Below are 14,407 nucleotides of genomic sequence, written 5' to 3' on the forward strand. Positions count from 1 at the left end.
CCAAAAGGGTGTTGCCTGTGTTCTCCTCTAGGATTTTGATGGAATCTTGTCTCACATTTAGATCTTTCATCCATTTTGAGTTTATCTTTGTGTATGGTGCAAGAGAGTGGTCTTTTTTCAGTGGATAGTCTTTCCTGCTTTGTCGAATATTAGTTGACCATAGAGTTGAGGGCCCATTTCTGGGTTCTCTATTCTGTTCCATTGATCTATGTGTCTGTTTTTGTGCCTGTACCACACTGTCTTGATGATCACAGCTTTGTAGTACAACCTGAAATCTGTCATTGTGATGCCCCCAGCTCAGGTTTTATTTTTCAATATTCCCCTGGCTATTTGGGGTCTTTTCTGATTCCACACAAATCATAAGACGATTTGTTCCAACTCTCTGAAGAAAGTCCATGGTATTTTGATAGGGATTGCATTAAACGTGTAAATTGCCCTGGGTAACATCGACATTTTCACAATATTAATTCTGCCAATCCATGAGCATGGAATATTTTTCCATCTCTTTGTGTCTTTCTCAATTTCTTTCAGAAGTGTTCTGTAGTTTTGAGGTATAGAAACTTTACCTGTTTGATTATGTTTATTCCTAGGTATCTTATGTTTTTGGGTGCAATTTTAAATGGGATGGATTCCTTAATTTCTCTTTCTTCAGTCTCATTGTGAGTGTATAGAAATATCACTGATTTCAGGGCACTGATTTTGTATCCTGCCATAATGCTGAATTGCTGTATGATTTCTAGTAATCTTTGGGTGGAGTTGTTTGGGTTTTCTATATAGTGTCATGTCATCTGTGAAGAAGGAGAGTTTGACTTCTTCTTTGCCAATTGAATGCCCTTTTATTTCTTTTTGTTGCCTGATTGCTGAGGCTAGGACTTCTAGTACCATGTTATTCAACATGGCAGTGGTGAGAGTGGACATCCCTGTCATGTTTCTGATCTCAGGGGAAAGGCACCCAGTGTTTCCCCATTGAGAAGATATTTGCTGTGGGCTTTTCATAGATGGCTTTTAAGATGCTGAGGAATGTTTCCTCTATCCCTGCACTCTGAAGAGTTTTGATCAGGAATGGATGCTGTATTTTGTCAAATGCTTTCTCTGCATCTATTGAGAGGATCATATGGTTCTTGCTTTTCCTCTTGTTGATATGATTTATCAGGTTGATTGCTTTACAAGTGTTGAAACAGCCTTGCATCCTGGAGATAAATCCCACTTGGTCATGGTGAATAATCTTCTTAATGTGCTGTTGGATCCTATTGGCTAGTATCTTGTTGAGAATTTTTGCATCTGTGTTCAGCAGGGATATTGATCTATAATTCTCCTCTTTGGTGGGGTTTTAGTCTGGTTTTGGAATTAAGGTGATGTTGGCCTCCCTAAATGAGGTAGGAAGTATTCCATCCCTTTCTATCTTTCAAAACAGTTTTAGTAGAATAGGTTTTGTTTCTTCTTTAAACATTTGATAGAATTCCCCTGGGAAGCCATCTGGCCCTGGACTTTTGTGCCCTGGGAGGTTTTTGATGACTGCTTCAATTTCCTTCCCGGTTATTGGCCTGTTCAGGTTTTGTATTTCTTTCTGTTCCAGTCTTGGTAGTTTGTGGTTTTCCAGAAATGTGTCCATTTCTTCTAGATTGCCTAATTTATTGGTGTATAGCTGCTCATAATATGTTTTTAAAATCGTTTGTATTCCCTTGGTATTGGTTGTGAGCTCTCCTTTTTCATTCATGATTTTTTTAATTTGAGCCTTTTTTCTTTTAATGTGGCTGCCTAATGGTTTATCTATTTTATTAATTCCTTTAAAGAACCTATTCCTGGTTTTGTTGATCTGTTCTACAGCCCTTCTGGTCTCTATTTCATTGAGTTCTGCTCGAATCTTTATTAAGGCTCTTCTTCTGCTTGGTGTAGGTTTTATTTGCTGTTTCTTCTCCAGTTCTTTTAGGTGTGAGGTTAGCTTGCGTATTTGAGTTTTTTTTCCAATTTTTTGAGGAATTCTTGTATTGCGATGTATTTCTCTCCTAGGACTGCTTTTGTGTATCCCAAAGATTTTGAATGGTTGTATCTTCATTTTCATTATTTTCCATGAATCTTTGAATCTTTTTAATTCTTCTCTAGTTTCCTGGTTGACCCTTTCATTTCGCAGGATGCTCCTTAACGTCCACATGTTTGAGTTTCTTCCAAATTTCTTCTTGTGATTGAGTTCAAGTTTCAAAGCATTATGGTCTGAAAATAGGCAGGGGACAATCCCAATCTTTTGGTATAGGTTGAGACCTAATTTGTGACCCAATATGTGGTCTATTCTGGAAAAAGCTCATGTGCACTTGAGAGGAATATGTATTTAGTTGCGTTCAGATATAAAGTTCTGTAAATATATGTGAAATCCATCTGGTCCCATATATCATTTAAAGCTGTTGTTTCCTTGGAAATGTTGTTCTTGGAATATCTGTCATTTGCAGAAAGCGCCATGTTGAAGTCTCCCAGTATTAGTGTATATTATCTAAGTATGTCTTTACTTTGGTTATTAACTGATTGATATACTTGGAAGCTCCCACATTATGGGCATAAATATTCATGATTGTTAGGTCTTCTTGTTGAATAGATCCTTTAAATATGATACTGTGTCCCTCTTCATCTCTTACTACAGTCTTTAGGATAGCCTTTAATTTATCTGATATTAGGCTTGCTACCCCTGCTCTCTTTTGAGGGCCATTTGAATGGTAAATGGTTCTCCAACCTTTTATTTTCAGGCTATAGGTGTCCTTAGGTCTAAAATGAGTCTCTTGCAGGCAGCAAATAGATGGGCCTTGCTTTTTTATCCAGTCTGAAACCCTGCATCTAAAAGGGGTGGGGTCATTAAGGCTATTCACGTCCAGTGTTACTATTGAAAGATATGCATTTACTGTCATTGTAGTATCTATTCAACCCTGCTTTTGTGGATTATTTCTTTGGGCTTCCTCTTTTTTTTACAGAGTCCCCCTTACTATTTCTTGCAGATCTGGTTTGATGGTCACATATTCTTTCAGTTTCTGTCTATTTTGGAAGTTCTTTATCTCTCCTTCTATTCTGAATTAGAGCCTTGCTGGATAAAGTATTCTTGACTGCATGTTCTTTTCCATTAGGACCCTGAATATATCCTGCCAACCCTTTCTGGCCTGCCAGGTCTCTGTGGAGAGGTCTGCTGTTAATCTAATATTTCTTCCCATATAAGTTAGGGATATCTTGTCTCTTGCTGCTTTAAGGATTTTCTCTTTATCTTTGGGATTTGCAAGTTTCACTATTAAATGTCAAGGTGCTGAATTGTTTTTACTGATTTTAGGGGGGACTTCTCTATCCCCTGGATCTGAATGCCTGTTTCCTCTCCAAATTAGGGAAGTTCCCAGCTATGATTTGTTCAAATATGGTTTCTGGCCCTCTGGCCCTCTGAGCACCCTCTGGAACCCCAATTATACATAGAATTTTCCTTCTGATGCAGTTTATTTTCCTTAACCCTTCCTCACATTCTTTTAAATGTTTTTCTCTTTTCTCCTCAGCTTCCTTCCTTGCCATCAACTTGTCTTCTGTGTCACTCACTCATTCTTCTACCTCATTAACCCTCATCATTAGGATCTCCTGCTTGGATTGCATCTCATTTAATTGATTTTTTAATTTCGGCCTGATTAGATCTAAATTCTGTAGTCATGAAGTCTCTTGATTTGTTTATGTTTTTTTCCAGAGCCACCAGTAGCTTTATCATTGTGCTTCTGAATTAGCTTTTTGACATTGAATTGTAATCCAAATTCTGTATCTCTGTGGCAGATTACTGTTTCTGATTCTTTCTTTAGTGATGAGTTCTTCTTTCTAGTCATTTTGCTCAGTGCAGAGGCTGTATGAGCAGGCTGCATCAAGAATATCAACCACAACCTAAGTAAATTTCACCCTAGATGATTCTGCTGGTCAGAGACCAGAAATTGAAAACAAAGATCAGAACGAAATAAAACAAAAAGGACCTCTAAAGTGAAAAACAAATTTTAAAACAAAGTAGTAAGAAAGTAAAAGGCCAGGAATCCTAAAGAAGAAGAGAAAGGAAAAAAAAAAGAAAGAAAAGAAAGGTGGGGGGCCTCGGAGATGGTGGTTGTGACGAACTGTAGTGGAGGGAGAATGTAGTCTACCTGAGGGGTTCTAGAGGGTGATCCTTTTGTTTCTGAGCATATTAAGTTTTGTATGTTAGAAGATGTTCAGTCTCAAATTTATATAAACCAGAAATATTTGTGGAGGGCCCCAACATTGACCACTAAAACATAAATGAGATAAAAGAGAGGGGCAGAATGGGAATGAGGAGTCTCACAGAATGAACCAGCATGGTATACCATTTGGTTCTGGGTGCATGCTGGTAATGTTTTAAAAGGTATTAATTTCCACCATTGTAGAACAAAACGGGCAGATAAAAACAAAAATACAAAACAAAAAGAAACATATCTTGTATACCTCCCAAAATTAAGTTGAGTATGTTGAAGGGAATCTAGAAGTGGAAAATATATCTAGGACCTGTAATTGTAGATATGAAAGTCAAAAGGAAGAACCTTAAAAATGAAGAGTTGTTAAAATATTAAAGTTAATGTGGGAAAAGAGGAAAAAAATGAAATTAACAGTCTGATATAAAAACAAGTTGTCCTGGAAAAAGGAATAAAAAAGAAAAAGAGGGATATTCTCTGGTTCTATATACTATAAATCCCTTAACTTCCCCTAGAGCTTTCCAGTGCTGCTTGATCAAGAACTTTGCCTTCCATCTGGTCTTCTGGGGGAGGGGCCTGCTGTGCTGATTCACAGGTGTGTGCACCTGGGGGAGCTGCCCCGCCCCACCCCCCCACCAGTTGCCGTTTGCCGGGCTCAGTGGGAGCTGTTTATTCTGTGAGTCCTCTGTTCCTGGGGCCCTGCTCAGTCCCAGGCACAGGTGACACCAGGAGGAACAACAACACTGGCGGTGGCCAGGTCTCCAGCCCTGGAGTCAGCTCCCGCAGTAACAACTGCAGTCTCCCAGTACGCATTGGCCTAGATGCTCCCGGGGGCAGGGAGTGCTGATCTGCACAGCTTGGGGGCACCCAGCAGTGGAGGGTCCTCACTGTCCTGTGTCCTCCCTGCTTCCGTCTGTCTGGGGGGAGTGCAGGATCCTGGGTTGTGTCCCCTGGCACACTGGGATCCGGGGCCTGCGCTGTGGAATCACACTCCCAGGGCTGCAGCTCCCGGAGGCAGCAAGGCGCAGCCCTCTCCCCCAGATCCGCTGCCAGACCAACCAGCTTCTCCCCAGGCCCCGCCGGGTGTGTGCTCCAGCCCTTTATAGAGGTTGGCCCGCAGTCTGCAGAGCGTGGTCCCAAAGGCATATTTAACCCTGGGAGACTGGAGGCTCCACTGCTGGATTTCCCTGCTAAGTGCCTTTCCATCTGGGAAGAATCCAGTGCGGATTTTTAAAGTTCCTGCTTCTCTGGGACTGGGCTTTCCTGTCCCAGGGCTCCCCGCCCTGCATTAGCCCAGCTCCTCGCGGGGCTCCTCCCCCCACTTGATTCTTTTTTATTTTTATTTTTTCTGCCTTCCTATCTTGCTAGAAGCGAAAACCTTTCTCTCTGTAGCGTTCTAGCTGTTCTCTCTTTAAATCTCAGGTTGAATTTGAAGGTTTTCAAGATGATTTGAAAGTAATCTAGGTAAGTTGGTGGGGACAGGTGACTTGGGGACCCTACTCCTCCACCATCTTGCCCTCCCTTACAGCTAGCATTTCTGATAAGTCCTGGAGAAAGAAGCAATCCTAAGGTCACAGCTAAAGAATAATCTTCCCAGCCTCCTCTGAGAAGTTGAGTAGTATATACATAAGACAGGAAATGGGAATTTACAATATGAATTTGTTAAAGAAATGGGTAGTAAATAAAAGTCCTCGGGAAGCTAGCGCTATAATTTCATAACATGTGCATATAATTTTTAAATCATTTTTATCAGGGAACTGTGTGCCCAAAGACTCTTTTACACACCTGTGCACACACACACTCACACACAACACTGAAAGTGCTGTTTGTTGCTGCAGTATGACTTTATGGTCTGAGACCTGAGTTTTACTCTTTCCTTTTATGAGACTTAAGACTCACATCCTTGCTCCCCAACTATTATCTCTTTTGGCTTTAGGTAGCTGTCTGCTTTCCCAATTGGCACATTAATCAATATGCACACAAATTCATATATCTCTGTGACTACCTTTTTCCTAATTGCCCACACTTCTCCATCTATGTCTCATCCTAGGTAATAATTCCACATTAATGGACATCTATTTTGAGCACAAATCATGAACAGGTACCTATCACATCACAGCAGGTACTGTGATGAGCATTTGGAATGAGCATGTTTATTCTGAGATTGCATTTATTCCTGTTGCATTTGGACTAAGGTTAAATTGTAAGGTTTTTAAATGAAACTGGCATTTTCTCCATTTCTGGCTTAAGATCATAAATGCAACTAAATGAAAACATTGTAGGGCTCCACTTTCTGCACATAATTTAAAATAGGGTACTCAGGGATCCCTGGGTGGTGCAGAGGTTTAGTGCCTGCCTTTGGCCCAGGGCACAATCCTGGAGACCCGGGATCGAATCCCATGTCGGGCTCCCAGTGCATGGAGCCTGCTTCTCCCTCTGCCTGTGTCTCTGCCTCTCTCTCTCTCTGTGTGACTATCATAAATAAATAAAAAAAATTTTTTTTTAAAAATAGGGTACTCAAAAAGTGTAGGGTCAACGTATTTATTTATTACTAGGCCCATACTTCATTTGTGTTGAAATGCCAAGAGATGATCATCTAGTCATGAACTAAGTACTTCAAGTATATTTTATTTCTGGTATTATTTTTAAGAAAAAGAAAGAAAGAAAGAAGAAAGAAAAAGAAAGAAAGAAAAAAGAAAGAAAGAAAGAAAGAAAGAAAGAAAGAAAGAAAGAAAGAAAGAAAACAAAAGATCTAAGAGATTTTCCTCACACAAAAAGAAATTGTTCAGATACTATTAAATGCTAAAACTCAACAATTGTTTCAATTTAAGACTGAAAGATCTTTGGTGTGGATGCTGATATTACAATTCTGCTCATTTTTATACATTATTGAACATATATAAATAGGGGAGACATTTCACAAAAGGTGAGGGAGAGAATGATGAAGAACTTTTATTTGAACAAAAGTATTTTGAACATTTACTTTGAGAACAACGATACAAAAATATTTTGTATATATTCCAATACTAACAAATTTTCATTTCATAATTAGGCATTTAGAGCATTTAGCACATTAAATTTACATCTGATTTCTTTATTGATTCTATGCCTGTCTGTTCAGTAGATTCTGAACTTTGGTCTCTATCTCTATGGACCTGAAATTAATCTCATTCCTTTTTCTGGGCACTCAGTATCGTGATGGAGTGGTTTAATCTCTATCCCCAGGAGCACAACCAAATTCATCTCCACCGAAATCTTGACTCCTCTGTGACTTGGCTTTGCATCTGTGTTCCCATCTGTCAGACATTTCACTGGGTTGCCTTTGTTCTTTTCTGGGAGACTGAAGACAATAAGAAAAAAAGCATAGTGGACCCTGTAATGTTCAGCTGCTATAATCAAAGCATAGCACCTGAAGATTGTGGTAATTCCCACTAATAGATAAATTAAAAATGGAGCAATGTTTTAAGTTTGATGCTTCCTTAATTCTCATATGTGTCTGAAATTGTCTAAATATTTAATAAGAAGTGTCTTTCTTACTTCTCTCAAAACTTTGATACTAAAGTGCCACAAACCTCTAAGTTTAACAAAACTAATGCAAAGAACTTTGATCTCATTCAAGAGAGAACTATGGTGATATATTCCTAATATTATGTTTTTTTATTATTAATTTTTAATAATATTAATAGTAAGAAGGATAATAAGAACATAGCAGGGATTGGAATAATGTTGATGCTGTTTATAATTTGAAGCCCAACAGGGAGATACTGAAATCAGTGTTATTTTCACAGCAAGGCCCAAAAGTTGTATTTGATTTAATATTCAGTATACATGATGCTAAATAAACTATTAATTATGCAAAAATAAATCAATTTTTTGTTTGTATCATAAATTAAAAAAACAACTATGTAGGTCACATATATTTTTCCTCTGAGTAATAACTTCAGTTGAAATTTTAATTTATTTATTAATTGCAAAACTGAATGTATATTTTGTCTACCTAGTTTGGCTCTTATATATCAGCATTTTTATATTTGTTAGTTTTAGCATATTGGGGATAGTATTTTTGTGTTAATTTGTACATGTGTCACAAAATACACAGGGGAGATTCAAGGAAGATTAATAAAGATGAAAGAAATAGGAAGAATTCGTACCTGGCAGGCTGTTTGGTTAGGGGAGTGTCAGTATCCTCCCACAATTTTATAGCAGCTTTTCCTGCTTTCTGTCTGTATGTCTGTCTGTCTCTGCCTCTCATTTCTCTTCCTCTCTCTGCCTGTGTGTCCATTTATACTATATATCCTTACTTTATAGGATTTCCAGAGAGGAGACCGTGAAATATAAGGTGAGATGTGGTACAACAACCAATTCATTAAAAGAGGGTTCACTTAAGGAAGGAGTTGAAAGAGAGCTTTGAGACCAGAGGATTTTATAAATCAGCTTAAAAATAAATAAACAAACATCATCTTAAGACATTTGCTGCTTGGTTCAGTAGGCATAGGGATTTGGTGAAGATTCATGTACAAGGAAGTGATATGTTAGAGAGAACCTTAATCCTGATTTCTCTGGCATTACAAGGTGAAGACTCTCTCCTGATGATTGGTGGGCATGAGATATGACAGCCTTGGATCTACTCTACAGCTAAGTCAACTCATACCCTAGAGATCCCCAAAAACACTGTAGATAGGACTCTATAGGTGCCTGACCCAAGAAGTAGGTAACTTTGGAAGACAGCATTTTGGAATAGACTTTTCCTTTAAAACACACGAGATTATCTCCTGGGACAAGAAAAGCACTTGGCATCATGAAGAACCCTCCCTTGAGAGAGACTATTGATATTGATCTCAACATTCCCTAATTGTGTGACCAAAGGGGATAGTGTCCTAGAATCTAACAATTTCATTTCTCTATTTGAGAAATATGGCACAGAATTATCTCTAAGAATCTTCCTGCTATCACTTTGTGACATAACATGATCAGAATTGTCCTCTTGGCTTCTGAGTCTAAGTATATAAAAAATGCAAGACTATGTCACTCTGTTTTGTGCCATGATAAGGCCAGCTTTGTGAACTTATAATGAGCACTTCTGAAGATGCTTGCTCCTTCACATCAGACCTTGTAACAGCCAGAGACACATGTGAAGTTTTCTTCTGTAGAGCAGACATATTCTCTACAAATGACCAATTTTCTGAACCCTTTCATTAAACTTGTGATTTCAGGAGCACACAGTGAAACTCCTTTTAAGTGGGACTATGAGCTCTTTGTGTCCTTAGAAAATTGTCAGGAACTCAGCAATGGAGGAGGTCAAGGCACGTAAGATTTCCTTTAAGTCTTCTGGAAAGTCAATACTCTACCATTCGTTTTCCCACCTGTGGTAGAAAGAACCAGACTTATAGATATTTAATTTCCTATTGATAACTTCTAAAAAATATAAAGAAGCAACTCATCAGAATAATTCTGCCAAATGTCAAGCCTTTTAAAATGGTGTAATTATAAGGATGCCTTGCAGTTGCTCAGATCTGGGTTCTCTGTTTGGTTAACAGAGGGAGAAGGGAAAAAATGAGAAAGAATTTTCTTCAGGCAGGAAAATTCACTGACTTTTGAAATACTGTGGATTCCCTGGATTAGTAAATAGGTCGACTTCACGCTTTTTTGTCTAAAGATTTCATTTCTGTGAATGTACTAGTAAGGTGGCAAGTGGAGAATTGCCTGGGCTCCAAGCAGAACCAGAACCCTCATATCAGTCCCAGCTGGGGCTCTTTCTATGGCTTGTCTGGGAGGAGGAGACATTTCCACCAACTGGTGGTTATCTGGCAGTACCCTGTGCACACTAGAAAGGAATGCCATTGGAAGTTCTAAAAAAAAAAAAAAAAATCTCCTGACTAAATAAGTTTCTCTGTGTAATTCATATTAGTGTGGGGTTTGAGTTCTGACCACATGCCTACAAGAGAACTCTATTCAGTATTAATCTTTTATACTTTGTAACTTAGAAGTCTGCTTTACGAGATCAGCTCAGTAGTTTTGCTTCCAACTTTCCCATTAACAGTTAATTGTAGGGAATGCTTTGAACCAAATCTTTATCTTCTGATGTGCAGTGTCTTTTCTGGGTATTTCCTTGCAAAATCAGATCCTCTTTTTTCAATTAGCTACAAAGTGTTAGAATGTTAAGTGGCCGTGTGTGCCAGTACCACACTGTACTCTAGAAATGGTGTTAGGAGTTACAGAAAACATGCTATTAAGTTTCTAGTGACTTCAAAAGCATACAAATGTTGGCACAGCAAGGATTCTGGTTTCTTTTTAAAGTAACACAGAGCAAGTTTTTTCATTTAATGATAAATTGGCAATTTGAAATGAATAAGCTATGGAATGTTGATCTGCTTTAAGCCTGCAGGAAAAATTACAGGAAAATACCCTATTCTGATGAATCAGTAGAACCCAGCAAACAAAAGCAAGTGCATGTATGCTTCCTAAAGTTTGCTTGCTGGCACCATTGCTCTGTATTGAAAAACTAATCTCATTAACGAACTGAACACAAAGCAGTGCATTCCACAGTTAATCATGCTGTTCTGGGCACATCAAATTAGCTCTTTTCAAAGAAGCATGAAATTTACTAAGTCCGTGGCCTCAGAAAATAGTACCTGGGAATAGGAGTATCCCATGGATTGGAAATCGATTAGAAAGAAAATGCAAGTGGAACTTAGAAAATAAAAGTCACTTCATTTCCTAGTTAGAATACATAAAACTCCTGACAGTTTGATTTCTTGTTGGGCTTGGTACGTCTTGCAGTCAGATAATATGTGATATGACCATTACACAATGTGCACTACACTAAGTAAGGAGAAGGCTGAATGTAACATCCTAAATTACAAAGCTTTGCCACATATTCAGAAATATAGAAACAAGTAGAAGATAATAAAATATTTCCAGGCCTGCGGTCCATGGAGATATCTCTTTAACCAGGTAGAAAGACATAAGAATGGAGAGAGAATAGTTAGAGAAATCTGATATTGAAGTATATTTTGAAGGAAGGAAATGAAAACAATTGGTATACAGAAGAGTATTACATTCAACATACTTCACTTATCAGGTACACAGTATGCACCAGGCATTCGGCTAGATACTAGGGATGCCAACATGAACTGTGCTTTGTACAGGAAAGAGAGGAAATCTGTCCTACTTAGAAGATTGCAAGTATTTTTGCTCAGATGATGAATCAGCATTGGATGCTAAGAAGAAATAAAATAAGGCAGATAAGATGGGAGGCTCCAACTAGAACATATACTTGACATTTTAAACAGCCATGTGATTATACATGGGCAGAAAAAAATCGATTGGCCTGGAAATACATTTGAAAGTAGTGCCATTGGAATGTCATTAGAATGACATCAAATTGTCAGTGGCACGGTAGATTTTGTAGTCAAGGCCCCGTCAATATTCAATGATTACTCAATCTGTCACATTGACCGTATGGCAATTCAAGTCAAACGTTAAGGAAGCCAGGGTGACACATATTCTCAATGATATGTTGTTTTAGTGCACAGAGTAATGCACTTCCTGAAAATGGGCTGCCAGCTCTGATTCTACTGAGCAGAAACCAATGTCAAGAGGGCAAAATTACAAACAAAACATTTATTCTCCATATTACTACTACAAAGCACTTGAATTGCTGGTGTATAATCAAGATAAGTGATTCAGTATTGGGGAAGCGGATAATAAATGCATACTTCACAACGCAGTAAAAGAATGTTTTTCACAGATGGCTGAGCATTTCAAGAATTATCATAAAACTAAGCTAACTCCTTCCCCTTAATGTAGGAGGGATTTGCTTGAAGTTCATACCTCTGTCTTTCTCCAGCAATGCTGGATAACAGAACAAGGACTTAGGCCATTTACAAATCAGATGCTGCTGTATTAACAATGAAACCATGGCTACACTCCTAAGACAAGTTCTAGCCCTGAGGAAGCAACTTTGAGAGAGACAAGGCAAGTGCATAGTCTGAGGGAACCACAGAATAGCCCTGGAATCTGGGCTATGCTGATGTGTTTAGGGAGCAACATTTAGATTCTGAAATATTTAACACAGGTATGTACTTTTAAAAATGGTAAAAATTAGGCAAGTATCATCTTGCTAATGCATCATTATACTATAGTAAGAGGTTAATCTATTTGGTGAATAGCCTCCAAATGACATTTCATGCTAAGTGGACAAAAAATATGATAGCATACTTCTCAAAAAAACATTATTTGTTTGTGCCTGTCAATATTTTATTTAGCTCATTAATGAGTGGGCCCGCAGGAGATTAAGGAGCTACTTTAAAAAAATATTTGAAAAGTGGAGATTTTCCACTTGTGGAAAGAAATGGAGATATAGTCCATTTTGAAAGGGATACCTAAATAAGATTGTTAAATTAGTTAGAAGATTGGCTAACTTCTTATGGTCATGAAATCACAGCATCTTTCAATTTTTGCAAATTAAATTCTAGCCTTGGAGGATATATTGGCTGAGGATTGTTGGCCAAATTAACTATCACAATAAATTTCTGATAAGATCCAAGCAGACTTCCTAGGACATGAATGAACTTGACGGAACACACATCTTATCTCTCCCCAAGTGTGGGATACATTTTTGTTCCACAAAGAAAATCTCCTTTATTGTATTCATTGTCTTCTTTCCACCATATATAATTGTTCCTGATAATGCACACACAACCTCTAGGCTCAGACAAATTTACATACTGGACTTTAGAAATCACCACAACCTTTGAAGAAATCTCATTACCTCTGTCATTTTTCTCAGGTGTAAGTTTATGGCAAGACAGCATTAACATGTTACCTGGATCACACAGGCTTACAGAAGCAGGAATGGAACAGGACCCTCAGGGTTCCTGACTTCTCTTTGGGACTTTTCCAACATACTATGCTGCTCATCTGTAGAAAAAGTATAAAACTTATGCATTCTATAAGCTTTATGCACTTCATGTAGGGTGAAGGAGGAAAAAAACTTTACAATGGTGTTCTTACTGTATAGTTCTCATTGGGCTTTATTTCTGTACTTCTTAAGTGGCATCATAACTCAGTTTTTAAAGCTGAAATGGAGTTGAGCAAGTAAAGCAATCATTCTAGTTGCTACCATGCATGGGTAGTAAGTAAACCATAGACAACAAATATCCCAAGTACCCTGGGATGATTTACTACTCAAAATTCATATTCAGGATCACAGTAACTCAATATTCCAAGCATGGTACAGCTAAAAACAAAGATTAAGACACTGGGAATCATAAAACTCTTAATACAATTCAAGGAGTGTAATCCTGGGGAGGAAAACTGAGAACCAATGGCTAAGGCAGTGAGTCATCTGTTAACATCAAAGCTCTAAACCATTGCCTTTAGGAAGAAAAACAAACATCCTCATTTACCAATTTTAAATTTCAAACCTAAAATGTTTCTGGCTCTGCATTTTCATATCCATTTTCTCAGTTAAAAAATATTAAATGGATTATTTTCCCCAAGTTTTATCATGTACATAGAATGTTAAAGCCTTATATTAAGCCAGCTCTAAAGTAAATAAGTGATTTTTCTCACATGGAATAAAAGTTCATACATATTGAACAAGTGGTAATGAGGTTTCCAGGCAATAAATATCAAAGCATTTTCCAAACTTAATTACAAAAATTAACATTATGGAATCTGTAGACTGTCTTCATGGTTTCTTCTGTTTTGTTTTGTTGGGGAGTAGACTTTGATAATACTTAAAGTCAACTTATCATTATTGAATAAGCCATGTGAATATAAATGGTTACTAAAACCTCTTTCCCTTCATTTAATGCAATTGAAGGAGAATAAGCTATTCTAGAATTCTGAAATTGGGGAAAATAAGAGAGAAGAATAAACTGTAAATGAGAGTCTAAATCTTATGTCTCTCATCTACATAGTTACTAATCATTCATGCATTTAAGAAATCAGTTTTCCTTTCTCCATTTCCTTTTTTAAAAGATTTTATTTATTTACTTGAGAGAGAGAGAGAGAGAGAGTGTGTGTGTGTGTGTGTGTGTGTGTGTGTGTGCAGGAGCAGGGGGAGGGGCAGCGGGAGAAGGGGAAGCGGACTCCTTGCCGAGCACCGAGCTCCACAAAACCCGGGTCTTGATCCCAGGACCCTGAGATCATGACCTGAGCAGAAGGCAGATGCTTCACCAACTAAGCCACCTAGGAGCCCC

General features: G+C 38.0%; 1 long non-coding RNA gene across 1 annotated transcript; it reads right to left on the reverse strand.

The window, feature by feature from the left end:
• Positions 1 to 7,138: 7,138 nt before the first annotated feature.
• LOC111095424 lies at positions 7,139 to 13,141 on the reverse strand. The gene is made up of 2 exons (XR_005357513.1): positions 13,027 to 13,141; positions 7,139 to 7,539 (listed from the first exon to the last, which is right to left on the reverse strand). It is a non-coding gene; the product is annotated as an uncharacterized LOC111095424 (long non-coding RNA).
• Between the last annotated feature and the right edge of the window lie 1,266 nt (positions 13,142 to 14,407).

Source organism: Canis lupus, chromosome 4 (assembly GCF_011100685.1).
Source record: "Canis lupus familiaris isolate Mischka breed German Shepherd chromosome 4, alternate assembly UU_Cfam_GSD_1.0, whole genome shotgun sequence".
Taxonomy (NCBI): domain Eukaryota; kingdom Metazoa; phylum Chordata; class Mammalia; order Carnivora; family Canidae; genus Canis; species Canis lupus.